Here is a 14,427-nt window from a genome sequence, read left to right as displayed (position 1 = left end):
GCTCTAATATTTTATTTACTATTAAAAATATTAGATGATAGCTGCATCCAATTCATCAACTCAATCATATGCAAGCAGTGAGAACACTGCTGACATATACAAAGACCTCCAAAATAATTGCACAGCAGGAACTGCCAAAGTTTGAAGATATAAAGCAGTTTCCTAAGAGGTAGATCAAGAAAGTGCTTGCTACTATTCCAAATAAAAATTACTGAACAAAATGCCTAAAAACAGAAGGGGAAAACATTGCTATGCTCCTAGTTACTATCCATCAGTCCTACCAACCATAACAAATTGTAATCATTGAAGTAGTAAAAGTTTGAAGGAAGTTTAAAGAAAGATGAAATACATTCACTAATTATCTCCAACAGAAAGTGACTAAAAAGTTAATTTTATTATTTTTTTCAGGACATTGTCTTTTGCCTTGAAACAAAATGTTTGGTTGAAAATGAAAATTAAAGAAAGGGATGAATCTTGTAGTTCTCTTCCAGTTCACAAATAAAAATTATATAAGGAGGATCTATTAATCCTAAGTGTTTGAAAGACTTGGTCATCTCCTGGTTCTGTTAAACCATTAAGTACAGCCAGTTTTTCTTCCATATGACAGAGCAATATAAGCACCTGATATTGTTGTTGCTTTTGTTTAAGAAATGAAGAAGGGTTTCTGATTCAACAGAAAGGAAATCTGGTTTGCATGTAAGTGGATCCTAATTTCCAATCAAATGAGGTTTGCCACAACTTCCAAGATACATATTAGTTACTATGTAATGAAGAAGTACATTGTTTGCATTTTTCTATATTGAAAACACTCAGAAACCAATTTAAATGCTTATAACACTGTAAAAGTTGTTCAGCTTAAAGAAATTTTGTCTTTCGTATGTCAAAGTGAATCTTCAAATGTAAAGGTTAAATTTAACTGAAAGTCAAGATTCAAATGAGTTATAATGGGAAGGCCATTATACAGAACATTAATTGAAATGTAAATATGCAAAAAAGATTAAAAACAAATATATTGTTTAAGCTCCCCTGATCACTGATTTAAATAATGATTTATAATCAGTGAATTAAAACTGTTAGATTAAATTTCATTAACAAACAAGCATAGGGCAGACAAAGGCTGAGGTGTGTATGTGAGAACTTATTGCTAGACCAGATCTGAAAGTGAAACAAGAAGACTTTTAACCAAGAATCCAAATATTGTACTGTGTTGTGTAAATATTAGACATGATCCTCACATTATCTTTGAATAAAAATCTTGACTTTTATAGAACCATACAATGGTTTTGTTTGGAAGGGACATCTTCCACTAAATCAGGTTGCTCCAAGCCCTGTCCACCCTGGCCTTGAACACTGCCAGGCATGGGGCAGCCACAATGCCTTTGGGCAACCTGTGCCGGTGTCTCACCACCCTCACAGTAAAGAATTTATTCCTAATATCTAATCTAAATCTACAGAAGTTATCAAATAAGTTGAATAATTAGAAACTGGGTTTTTTTGGTGTTTTTTTTAATTTTTATTTCAAGTTGCAATATAATGATAACACCATAAACGGACAAATTATTCTTCTATTTGTGGATTAGCTAAAATGTCCGTCACAATCTCCTGGACTTCGCTGTCAGTAGGTTATTAAATGCTCCAGCATGCTGGAGATTAAACCAGTGACATCAGACACAGCCTTTCTCTAATTACACAAATAATGTAAGCAATAAAGCTCTGGATTACTCTCCTTCCTAAGAGTAAGCAATCTGCTGTTCTAATTCTGGCTTGCATTAAGATGTAATCAAATTATACACATGTTAGACATATCCAGGATAAATGCACAATTTCAGAGTCAAAATAATTTCTCACAATTGCATGTTCCACTCTTTTTTTTCAGAAAGACTCTCTCTCAGGAATGTTTGTTGCTCTTAAGCAAAAAAAAGATCAATTTTTAATTAATCATAAACCAGAAATAGCTATTTTATTACATGCAGGAGGGCTTTTTGTTCATACTCAAATGTATTCAAACTTGAAGCTAAATTCCTAGCCAGAGATACCAAGTCATCGTGTTGGCACGATATAGCAGAAAAGCATAATAATGGATTTTGACATGGGTTTTCATGAGGGTCACGCTGAATTCTCAGTGTCATCTTAGAAGGCTCTCATCTTCCATGTCTATCTGTAAAATGCATATGTCGAAGGCATAACCAGAGCCAATGACTCAAATAGAAACCATACCAAATCAAAGTAAAAATAAGCAGCAGCTATTATGGGCAGGGTGAGTAAATACTGAAACAAAGTACCATGAGAAGTGGTGGATGCTCCATCTTTTACTACTGGTAAATCATACCTGAATACATTGCTGGAAAATACATCTTACTAGTAATTGTTATTGAAGGGGTACCCATGTGAACCTTTCCGCCTGCCAACACAAGAAGGCATGTCAGTCCCTTCTTTACATGAAGTATACGTACTAAAGAAACAGTCAAGTACTGAGTGTCACTGAAGTGATCCTGCTGCTGGTTCTGCCCCTTTTTAAGTCAAATGAGTTTAACATCTGCTATTGCATTTCATCAGGCATTATGTGCATGTCTGTGTTCTTGGAAATGTACTACTGATTGATGATAATTTTGACAATGGTAAATATTAGTTTTAAATGTAGTAAATTAACATTTGTTTAGTAGATATTTAAAAGGACATCAAGTCTTTCTAAAAACAATATTTACTCTGCATTAAAGAAGAGGCTGTTGTTTTCGTTCCTGTGCAAAGCTTGTTTAAGATATTTAGATAAATATTCATTTCAATCCAGAACAGAGACACCAAAGCAAAACCTACTCGGGAAGGAGATGGTACTAGGGTTTTTTTGTATTCAGGCTTCATGTGCTGGAATCTTCATCTCCTACTATATTTAAAATTAATTAGCTCTCACATTAATCTTCAAGAAAGGAATTGGCATTGTAACATAGCACTCATGGCTCAAAAAGCCCTTTAGAAGTTACATTTCTTACCCCAAAGTAGAAGCAACTACTACACAGATTTGGGGGGAAAAGGTTGGGAAAAAATGCAATCAACATGTATACTTCCAATTTCCCCATTTACCTGAGGTCATTTAGATGGTCTGTCACTATCTGCCTCTGTTCCTTAAACTTTAGATCTATGAAATTACAACAGTCATAGGACCCATCTTCATAAAGCTCTTGCATATATATTAATACATAAAAGCTGAGCAGTATCACTATTATGATGCTCTTCAACAAACTCTTGAAAGGAACAAATGCTGGGCTATGTAAAGTCAAACAGCATTTAAGAAAAATTAAATGATCAATTTTTTTCTCATCCTTTCATCCCACAATCTTGGAAGAGTTCCAAAACTACCCTGAATGGTCCCAAGGTGCCTGGCACAAAACACAGTACTTGCAAAGCAGTTTGTTCTCTGACTGCCCATGAGAAAGTAACCCAGGTTTGTCACAAAAAAACGGCTCCTTTGCAGCACTTTCTTTATGTCTTGACTGTGAAAAGTTGAGGGCGCTTCACCTGTAAAGGGTTATCAAGTTTATTCACTTCAGCTTTCCCTGTGTTGTTTTCCTTTCCCAGGGGCTGTTGGCCTGAAAAGTGCCATTACCTGAAAAAGGATTTTTTTGCCCGAGGAAAAGATAGATCCTCCTGCCTGACTTCAGATTTGCAGGACTCCAAAGGGACTTTCCTGGCTTCATGTAATTCTTCTGAGGGCTGATTGGAGAACTCTTAAAGCTAGGAGAAAAGGACTTCAAGGATGAAACAGCCTAATGCCACAACAACTATATCACCACCAGCAATGATCCATCAGCCATATCTGCAATTATTTTGTGACCGTATAAGAAAAGGCTTTTTTAGGTTATAAATACTTATAAAGCATAAAAACATCCCAGTGAATTAAGTGTTTCAGAGCAACATTTTACTCCCGCACAGGATACTAAACTGTTTGGAATGAGCATTCTAATCCCAGGCCAAACACAACCTCCTTAAAAGCAGAATTGTGCATCCACAAAAAGTCCGGCGGAGCTTCAGATCAGAGTTCAGAGTTCTGAACTGCAAGAAGGCTGCTATAATTCTATTTAACCAGAGGGGGTAGCTTACTATAAAACATCACCACGGCTTAAATTTGATATATGACTTTTAAATTACAAAGTATCAAGTTCTTCCAAAGGAGGAATTCATGAGGCTTTCTTACAGAACACCTTGCAATGCTGTATTTCTCCCTGTTGCAGTAACTCCGGCTTCTCTCCTTGTGATGAGCCCCCTTCGCCTCAGCGCGACCCATTTTACCCTACAACCCCTCACTATCTGCATTCTCCAAGCCCAGTGCTGAGGCTGGTTCACAGCTTTGCTGTGCTGAATTGCTAAGCAGCATTCACGTGGTGACTGGCCAGCAGCAGTCTAAAAAGAGCAGGCAACCTGCAGGGTTTCTCCCAGCAATGGTTTCCCTTACCCAGGTGTAATATGCACTAAATATTACTGACTTAATAACAAAAGGTCTGTGTATCTGAGAAACATGATTAAGATTGGACAGGAGAATAAAACTTTGTTCTCATGGAGTGGAGACACACTGACACATGGGCAGAACAACTGAATAGCCCTTATTGCTTAAAGATTCTGTGTTAATGAAACCCACACAAGGAAATCTGTATTCACCACCTTACACTTTCAAAGGGAAGCTTAGCCAAGGACTGGTTTTATTTTTTTCCTAATTTGTTTTTGCCCATTTAAACTCTGTGTTGATGCATGGGAAAATAGGCAAAAATGACAAATACGAAAGACAGCTGCTATTTTGTTCAATAACTGAAGAATGACTTTGTACTGCTGATCCCACACACCAGATGGTATATTGCCATAACCAAAACTGGTGCCGACATAAATATTGTCCATACTTACAAATTTTAATCACTTTTCGACATAAGACACGTACACGTTCTTTTTTCTCTCGGAGGCTTTGCCATACAGCTTTGAAACAAGCAAATACTGCTAATCAAAACATTGCTCAAACACTCCCAATTAGTTTGTGTAACTGGGATAGGGACAAAACTAACTTTTCCTTTTTTTGTTACTGTGGGGTGATTTTACTTTTAAAAACTCTGTGATAAATTGCTGTGCTTTGTGATAGGCTTTGGGTGGATGTGAGGGCAAGTTGTAAAGCTGATTACCCTGAGAACCCTGAGTTCTACTAAGTTAGGTCCTCAGGCTGAGCGGAGTGACAATTAGGTGACTCTTTTACCTGGTGATGATACGCAGGGCCAGACTTAGCTAAATGAAAGCTTATTTTCCAGCAAGATCTCCTTCCCATTAAATTAGAAACACACTGACTGGGAGAAAGGAGGGAAGACAGAGGAAAAAGTGCACTTCTGGCTGTGGCAAAACCACAGGGAAAACAGAAGAGAGCTCTGCAAATGCAGACAGATACTGTGGTCTGCCCTCCACTTGATTATATACAACTAATGATCTCACAGAAAACAGCTGTCAGAAAGGTCACAAAAACCAGCCATCTACTGTCGATATCTACACTGAAATTAACAATTTGACCCAATGTTACCCAGCAGCATTGAGCGATTCAAAGGTTTTCTGCTCAGGTAAAACTTGACAATCATATCTGCCTGAGAAAGGGTATCTAAGTTTTCTCAGCTTGGGTAAGCTGAAGTGGGGCGTAAGAACAGGTTACTCAGGGACTCTGGAGTTAGGCAAGACCCTGAGAAACCTGATCTGACTTCAAAGTTGGCTCTGTATGGGGCAGGGAGGTTGGAACAGATGACCGCCAGCAGCTCCTTTCTACCTAAAGTATACCATAATTACCTGATATTTTGATAAATCTTGTGTTTCAGCAGTTTGATTCACACTAGTTGAGACATAATGCCAAGAAAAAAGCTTATTGCCTTTCCTTGTGCATGGTTATGATAGCCATCAGGTACACTATTGTCTACTATTTTTTCCATTATCAATTTGCTCTGACATCCACATCAAAGAACTCCTCTACTGTCACCATAAGTTCTCTCTTCTCCCAGCTGTCTGGGCCCCAGGAGCGGCCACTTTAAAAACAGAAGAGATGGACAACCAGTTCAGACGTCAGGACCAAGACCAATCACAACCCTCAGCAGCAATTATTTTTTCCCCTTGCTCCAGCCTAGCATAGGGCATTCCCACTGCAGAATATTTAGGTTATTTGGTAAAAAGCAAGTGGTCTGTTTATCATTATGCAAAACACAATATTTCGGAAGTTTGCAAATTGGTTACTTCCTCACAAATTCCTGCTAAACAAGGAGGTGCTAGAGCATTTCCACTAAAAACTCACCAGAAATGTTAACACAGGCAATAGTGGTTGTTCACTTTCTTTTCTGGATGCGTCTCAGAACATTTCAGAAATGTTTGGCACTTCCTAATCAAACATTAACTCAGGCTGATAGAGAGTGTGGGATACTTTTGCTCCAGCTGTGAAACTGTCACAAGGTTTCAAGCAAGCAAAACCAAGGACTTATAATGGAAAGTGTTCAATGACCTCAACCAATCATGGTGTAACAGCCCTTCCAAAATTAATCCCTTTGTTGGTGCTTAAGAATTGATACCACAGACTAACAAGACGGAGCATCAGTTTACATGAGAACATACTTGCTCTCTATTAACCACCATCCATGTACTGTCAGCCCAAACCAAACTGAAAGTCAAGAGCGGCTAAAATCAAATTTTGATGCCTTCACCTAAATACAGTCTCTGAATGGGAACAACAGGCTTGGCTCAGGTGACGTTAGCCATTACAGAAGCTTTGCCAAACATACCAAATCGTATTTCCTTCAAAAACAACTGAGCTATCCCTCCACAGCTATGACAGGGTTCAAAAGAATGTGGAAGAAGTAGATGACTGCTGGAAACTCACCACCAGAGGTTAATAAGCAAGGTTTGAAAACAGGCTGAGTACTGACTTTATCCTCACAGGTTCCTACCCAAAAGATATGTAGAAATACAAAAATTAAATCATCCTGCAGCTGCTGATGGCACTAACCAAACCAATGAATAAAGAGCATAGATGACCTGATAGATTCAGTAAAACTATTCATACATACTATCTGAGGACATGTTTTGATGTCTGGCTGGGTGCAAGCCACGGGTGACATCACAAAACTCACAAGCAGCAAAAGCATAAATGAAAATGTGCTGGTACTGACTATTTAAGATGGAGGAGGTACCAATGGCCAAAGACAAAAAAAAAAAAAAAAAAAACACAAAACCAAACAAAGTTGTTCCAATATAAGAAAAAAAAAAAAAAACAACAAAAAACTCAAAACTGAGTCTTAAAAATTAGTTCTATAGGTTAGGAAGATTCTCCTCTGCATTTCAATTGCAAAAAGAAAAAAATGGAACTACTACTAAAAACAGATTCTTTCTTGGCTCTTGATCTTGTCATTATCTCCACTCACACCAGCCTTCATGACATCCTACTGAATACAAACATGAATACAGAAATCAGCACTAGCAAATCCAGAAAGAGAGGCATTAATGGATTTATGTGAGGCCAAGAATAACCAGAGAAGATGCCCAAATTGCCATCCCCTCACAGCTTCCCCCAATGTGTACGATCATAATTACTGTAGCAATGCCAGAAAAACAGAGAGCTATATTTAAACTCCAAAGAAGGTATTTGGAGTTCAAAATGCTAATCATATTTATGTAGAAGGGAAGGAAACCTCATAGTAACATACACATGAATCTCATTGGCTTATTTGTGTTCATTAAAAGCAGATGCTCGCTGTAGCCAAAAGAACAGGAGCTTACAAGAGAAAAGCAGACTTGGCTGGTTAAAACACAGCAGTTATTTTACCTCACCATGTGTTGTTTTTCAAGCTTCTAGCCGTCAGATGGCTGCCAGAAAAACACGGTCAGCTGTGAGGGCACAGGGAGTTGATCAAATAGCAAAGGCTTTGTCTGATAAAAACTGATCTAGTTCTAAGAGCAAGAGAGCAAAACCCCTTCCACAGGTTAAAATGGCATTTCACTTCCACTGCTTGGAACGCAAGCTTCCTGTTTAAAGCATTTTACTTACTAATACAAATAAAACTTTACACTCATTTTTTTTTTCTGTTTCCTTGAACACAGTAGTTCACCCAATGATAAACTTACCAAATGTCAGGTGAAGGCAGATCTGACATCCCTCTCATATCAAAATTTGCTGCTTTACAAATCTGTTCACTTGGGTTACATACTGACATGAGTGATAGAGATCTGTGTGTCCTGGGGGAAAAAAAAAAAGTAACTTAGATACCATCCTGATCTTGGGCAGCCTCAGATTTTGCATTTTTAATTTGTGGTAGGTCTGAAAAGTCTTCTAGCCAAAAATATAGTCCAAGAAATGAAAAAGTAAGATCAGTTCAGGGAAGAGTCATAACGATGGGATAAGTTTACCTGAATGAATAATGAATGGAAGGACATCCATTCTGCCCTTCATTTTAAAGCTTTTCAAATTGAGGATGTCAGAAGACTCTAAAGAGACTCTAGAAGACTCCAATAAGACTCTCATTTACCAGAATTATCCTATACCTTTTAAACTTCAGTAATACCTACCAACATAACTGTTTAGTCTCTTATCAATTGGACCAGCAATAAATGAGGCTATACTGGCTCCTTCAGTACCTGCTGAAAACAATTATACCATATGTACATAACCATTAATGCAGCTGACTGTAGTCCTCCGCCCTTAAAGGCACAAATGGCAGAGACAACGCACAGGATCTCCCATTTTTCCTTCGGGGAGTGGACACCGTAATCCTATGCTCAGCTGTTCTGTTGCTAACATGGTGCCTCAAGCAAATGAGGCTTATGCAGATAGGCTGGCTGTCCCTGTAGCTGTCTGTCTCCCCAGGGACTTTGAGTTTCAGCCAGACTTACAGAGGAGGGGAAGTCTCAGACATAATGGTAGACTGACAAGCTTCATAAAAATAATCACCTGGGTAAAGGAGAAGCAACAACAAAACGCTCCGATTGTGGGAAAAACAAGAAGTGAATGTGAGCTTTCAAACAAGAGATTCCATCTGGACAGGACACCTAGCAGATGCTCCAATTATATTAAAATCTTCAGTTAGAGCTTGTAATCAAGTGCAAAACACAAAGGTTAAAAAAAAATGTTTTCTTATTTCAGGATTTAAAAGAACTAATTGCTTTTTCAGGACATTGAAATGAGAATAGAAATAAACTGGGAGGCAGAAAGGGTCAGTCTCTACTATATGCTTTTCCATGCTCCCAAACATTTCTGCTTTACTTAAGGTTACTACAGGCAATGACTGAAGCAATGGCTAGTGGAAGTTTCCAACTGCAGCAGGGTTTTTTTTGCATAAGATCAAAAGATGCTTCTCTATTTGCTGGGCAATAATTTTACAAAATACTCTTTCCATCTACTTTAAAATGGTCTCATGTACTAGAGTGGTCAAGTTTTGCCCAGCTAAACTTGAAGATCAAGGGACAAGTATTTTGAGATCATTCTGAGTATGTTAATTTTTCTCCGTCTTCCATTTTTCAAAACCCAAGCACTCAGATGCCATCCAGATACCATAGGAGTATTGATAATGAATCCTTACTAGCAGAGACCATAACCTCAACTGAGTTCATTGATAAGAATATATAGTACAGTCTTGAAATTTAACCTTAATAAAATGTATTAATTTATGTACAGGCATTAACCACTGTATTGAAACAGGGATACTATCATGTCCACAGTTTGATCTCATAACTCTTGCCAGATCATATGCCTCAAAACACAGGCAAACGAAAAAAATCCAAACCTACTTATTCCAACTAGTCTTTCCCTTTGTACCAATAACAGGGTTTAAAGGAGACTTTCAGGCATCCCTTACTATGCAACTTAGCTCAGAAAGATGCTGTTGCCAACATAAGACAGGCTGAGAGCAGGACAGGCAATTCTAGTTTCTGCAGACACAAACTTCAGAGCAAACTGTGCTGAACGTCACTGTGATCATTTCAGTCCTGAAATCTAAGCATCAAGAGGAAGAGGAGAAAGGTTCTCTGCAAAATCTGAAATGGGTCAGAGGCATGCTCAGTGTGAGAGGCCACCCCTGAACTCCTACAAGCACTGCAAGAAGGCAATACACAGTCATCATGGAGACATATTGCTGTTTGGGTCTGTGCTTGCTTATGCCTGTAACAGACAGAATAAGCAGTATACTGAACATGATTTTGCATGTAAAAGAAATTCTACCCTTAGGGTAACCCCTGCTGATTTCAAGATGCATGGTTATAAATAATGGGGAATGTGACCTTTTATTTCCAACTCAAATATTGCCAAAAGAAATATTCATGGAAGATGCATTCACGTCCAGAATCACAGTGCCAATTCCTAACAGATTTCTTCATTATATCCTTTTTCCTTTTTTCTTTTTTTTCTTCAAAAGTTACTAATGATAATGGATGGTTGTGCTCATCCCTGTTATTAGTTGAAGCAAAGTCAGAGCAGTTTCAGCCTGGATTAATATGGATCATAAAAGCCTTTGCAAAGTAAATGTTGTTCAACAAAGTAATATACAATTTTCTTTCTTTCCTACATAGTTCTGCTATGTTATTCAGCAACTGCTTGCTCAATGCTAATAAAATATCTGCTTTAAAAAGGAATGTGTCAGAGTGATTGTTAGGAGCTTCCATTTGTTGTTTTATAAAAGGTAAAAATATAACATTGTTTCACATCTTCCAAAGGGTATTTCTGGTGCCAAGCAGCCATAGTGCATTATGATGAAGAGCTATATACGTGTAACCACCTTTGGCAGGAATCCGTGTGCAGAAAATTGTCCTTTGCAGCAGTGTAGCTACACACACAGACACACTGCCTGCGGAGTAAATTCAGACCAAGTGTCTTCATACCAGCCTGCAGGAACCTGAAGCAGCATGCTCTGGGGTTCCACATGCTGGGCACAGAATGGGGGGGCACATCTGGCACCTTGAATCATATGAAGAGAAAGAGATGCAGGGGGGGACTGATCTTCCAGACTGGTTTTTTAATACTTTCATTTCTTTTTTAAATGCAATGGACTACCTCCTATGCTCTCTCCCACTCCATGAGTTCAGGCATGAGGCACACTCACCTGGCAGTTCACTTTTAAGGATGATCATTCATCCCCTGCCATATCCAGCATGTAGGGTCTTGGAGAGGGAAAGAAAATGTGCAGAAGTTCCATGAAAAGTATGAGGAGGATCAGAAGGTAGCAGCCAATTAAATGAGTCACACACTCAATATGAGAAACCTCCCAGAACTTCCTTAATCTCCTACAGGTGAAACCTCAGAATGGTTTGGGTTGGAAGAGACCTTAAAGCTCACCTAGTCCCAAGCCGCAGCCATGGGCAGGGGCACCTTCCACTAGACCAGGTTGCCCCATCCAACCTGGCTTTGAACACTTCCAGGGATGGGGCATCCACAACACCCATTTTTCTTTTCCTCATGCCTCATATTGCAAATCTAGAGATTATTTACAAATACTTCATATATTGCCATGGGGTAGTATTCAAGTTTTAACAGAAAATACACTAGCATGATCTCTCTTGAGATGTTTTACAGTTATGGCAGTAACTCACTAGAGCCCTCTGTACTGCAAAATGAATCCAGTACTCTAAAAAGCTTTCCTACTTTTACTTTGGCTATATGAGAGGCATATGGTGTCTCAAGAAATAAGTAATGCATGGCAGCATTCAGAATCAGCTTTTCAAGTCCACCAGCAAGGTTTATTTGCATGAAGAACTGCATTTTAAAGGTTAGGTTACCTACCTGTTATCACAGAAAAGCTATCGTTCTGCTTTAAAAGAGACTGCTCGAGGCCATGACAAATTGCTTTCCCAAATGTTCTTACTATTAAAGGCTAAATTCACTGAACCAATAACTCTGTGTTAATTTGTAACATTTTCTCAAGTGCTGCCTTTGGAATAGAAAATGAAAATAAATTATCCTCCAGTGCTCAACAATGCCTTCCTTGCATGTAAATGTGCTCCAAAGACTTGAATACTGCTTAACGATGTTTCTGAGTGTTTTTGAGATCCACAAACTCTAAGACTTGAGGACCCTAAAAATCCACAAGGACCACAAGCCACTGACACCTCTGTTGTTTCCCAACTTTTAGATTTCAGTGGCTAATATAGCTCAAAATAAGAATGCATCTCAGAATGTTCATTTATTGTTCATAACATATGAAACGTGTGGATGGTGAATACCTCAGTCCAAGCTCTTTCCGTTTTTTAGAAGTCATCCAGGACATAAACTGCATGTTCTGTAAGTTATACACAAAGTTGATGACACCAGCACACAGCATGGAGACCCTTAAAGTAAATCAATTTGATTATCAGAGACACTTAAGATATAACTGCTTTTTTTTTTCCCATCTTTGGTCTTATGAAATCCTAGAGTCAGCAAAGACATCAGAGAGGACTGCAAGTGACCGCAAGTCTGCCCAACTGAGGAACTGACATTTTGGGTAGTAAAGAGGCATTTGAATGGAGGAAGGGCAAGAAAACAGGGCTAAATCAATAAATATAAATAGTAAAAAGCTTTTATCCTGAAGTATACTCACCCCTAATGAGAACTTCAACTTAATGCTAGCCACTCTGACTCCCTGTTCAATAGTACTTACCAGCTGGTGGCAATTCTGAGGACAGAATGGAGAAAGGTGGCACTGGCAGACAGGTGATACTCCATGTCTCTTTGAACAACCCCTCCAGACCTTCAGATCTTTTAGACTGAAAATAAGGAGCAATAGAATACATTTTAGTGATAGAGAGAAAGAAAAAGCAGTTTCAAATGTTTAAGGATGTGGAGTGAGGAACTGCTTGCTCAGGTAGGAAGTGAATACAATCCTTCCACATCCCACACACTGGGCTAAAGAATATTTTCTTTACCCTTAGTCTAATGAGCAGTGTTCATTCCTATGTGGGAGTAAAAAAGGAATTTTTCAGAAAAGGAAGAAAATTGTCTGAGCCCTTGGAGGCTGAGCAGCCTGGTGACGAGTGTCCTAGTGGAACAGAGAAGCTGTCCTCAAGGCCCAGCTTCAAATTAGTTAGGAAACAGCACTGAAAAGAGCAATTGCAACTCTCTGGTGACAGTCCTGCTCCTCTGATACACGGTAAGAGCTTTAAAACCCATGTCTGCTACTGACATCACTACCAGATCTGCCTTTTGTTCTCTTCATCCCCTCAGGTACTGAAGGATCTCTCACAGGGCAGCAGCCATGTACTACTTCAGGGCATGCCAGAAGCATTTCAGCCTTGACAGGACCAAGCATTTTTGCTTGTGTCTCACACTGAAGCCCAGGCAGGATCCACGGACCCACTGTTCTCTGCTAAGGGGCTTACTCCACTAGATATCAAGCTGTTTGGTGTAGATTTCAAAACAATGTCAGCTACTATTTTCTTCTGAAAAATGACTGGGGGAAGAGGAATAATTCTCTGGGTACTCTCAAATCTGTTTAAGTCTTTGCGCAGCTTGATTCCCTGACTTCCCCTGGGGCTTCAGACTTCATTCAGCTGGGACTGCAGCCCATGTCTCCCAGCAGTGGAGTACTGAAGTATCCTAATTGCCAGACTGGACTTACACTGATACGGAATTCATTCAGAATGAATGAATAAGAAAGAGGAATCACAAAAGGGAAGATTACCTTTCTACTGAGTGCTATCTAATGTCTATAATGTATATAACCAGGCCTTAAACTGAAGGCTGGAAATCCCTCCTCCAACACAAGCATTATGGCAGAAAACTCATGCCCTTGCCAGAAGCAGTGTAAGAGGAGAGGTGGAGGATATTTCCTTCTTTCAATACTCCCTTCCTAATTAGTCCCTAGCCCAACATTTGCACTGCTTGATCGTAAAGGGACTGTAAACTCCCTGAAGAAAAAGTGAATAAGGATTCTGCTTCTGAAAAAAAAAAAAAAAAAGTCCTTTACCGATGAATTTAATTGTATAACTGTAATAACATTGCTGGTTTACTAAAAAGACTTCTTTTGAAGATACTAGAGGTATTACTGTATTTGTGGGGGCTTTCAGGAGCACAAGCAAAATATTGTTATTAAAAGAACTCCTCAAGGTCCCTCAGTCTGTCTGGCACTGCACAAGACATGAAAACAAAAAACTGAAAAGCTTTCACTCTAATGGATAGTTTGGTACAGGGGCAGGGAAACACAGGCAGGATCCTGATGGTTTTGGAAGAAGGAGACAGCTATCAGCAATTCTCTGCAATAAAATTCTCTACTGGTGATGCCAACAACCTCGCATTTGTGCAGATTACCATGAGAAAGGTTTCGTGTTCTAATTAATGTACTGTCAGCTTCACACAGGTTGTGCCCACGTTTGATCAACAAAGATTTTGGATAGATGCTGCTTTCACATCAGTACTATTTTATAGAAGAAAGTTAATTCCTGGTTGTCCCCACACAAATTAGATTTAAAAAA

General features: G+C 38.9%; 1 long non-coding RNA gene across 1 annotated transcript in view; it reads right to left on the bottom strand.

Moving 5' to 3' along the window:
* Nucleotides 1-2,729: 2,729 nt before the first annotated feature.
* The window catches only part of LOC133216475 (uncharacterized), a 149,879-nt gene continuing 138,181 nt past the window's right edge, over nucleotides 2,730-14,427 (bottom strand). The window contains exons 5-7 of the long non-coding RNA XR_009726647.1: nucleotides 12,618-12,715; nucleotides 8,119-8,229; nucleotides 2,730-3,729 (exon numbers count right to left, since the gene is read on the bottom strand). This is a non-coding gene — a long non-coding RNA (uncharacterized LOC133216475). The remainder of the gene's footprint in view (nucleotides 3,730-8,118; nucleotides 8,230-12,617; nucleotides 12,716-14,427) is intronic.

This window comes from Neopsephotus bourkii, unplaced genomic scaffold (genome assembly GCF_033783945.1).
Source record: "Neopsephotus bourkii isolate Nb327-2 ecotype Australia unplaced genomic scaffold, CSIRO-AGI_Nbou_v1 NB_1053, whole genome shotgun sequence".
NCBI classification, from domain to species: domain Eukaryota; kingdom Metazoa; phylum Chordata; class Aves; order Psittaciformes; family Psittacidae; genus Neopsephotus; species Neopsephotus bourkii.
This window is presented reverse-complemented; position numbering and strand designations above follow the sequence as displayed.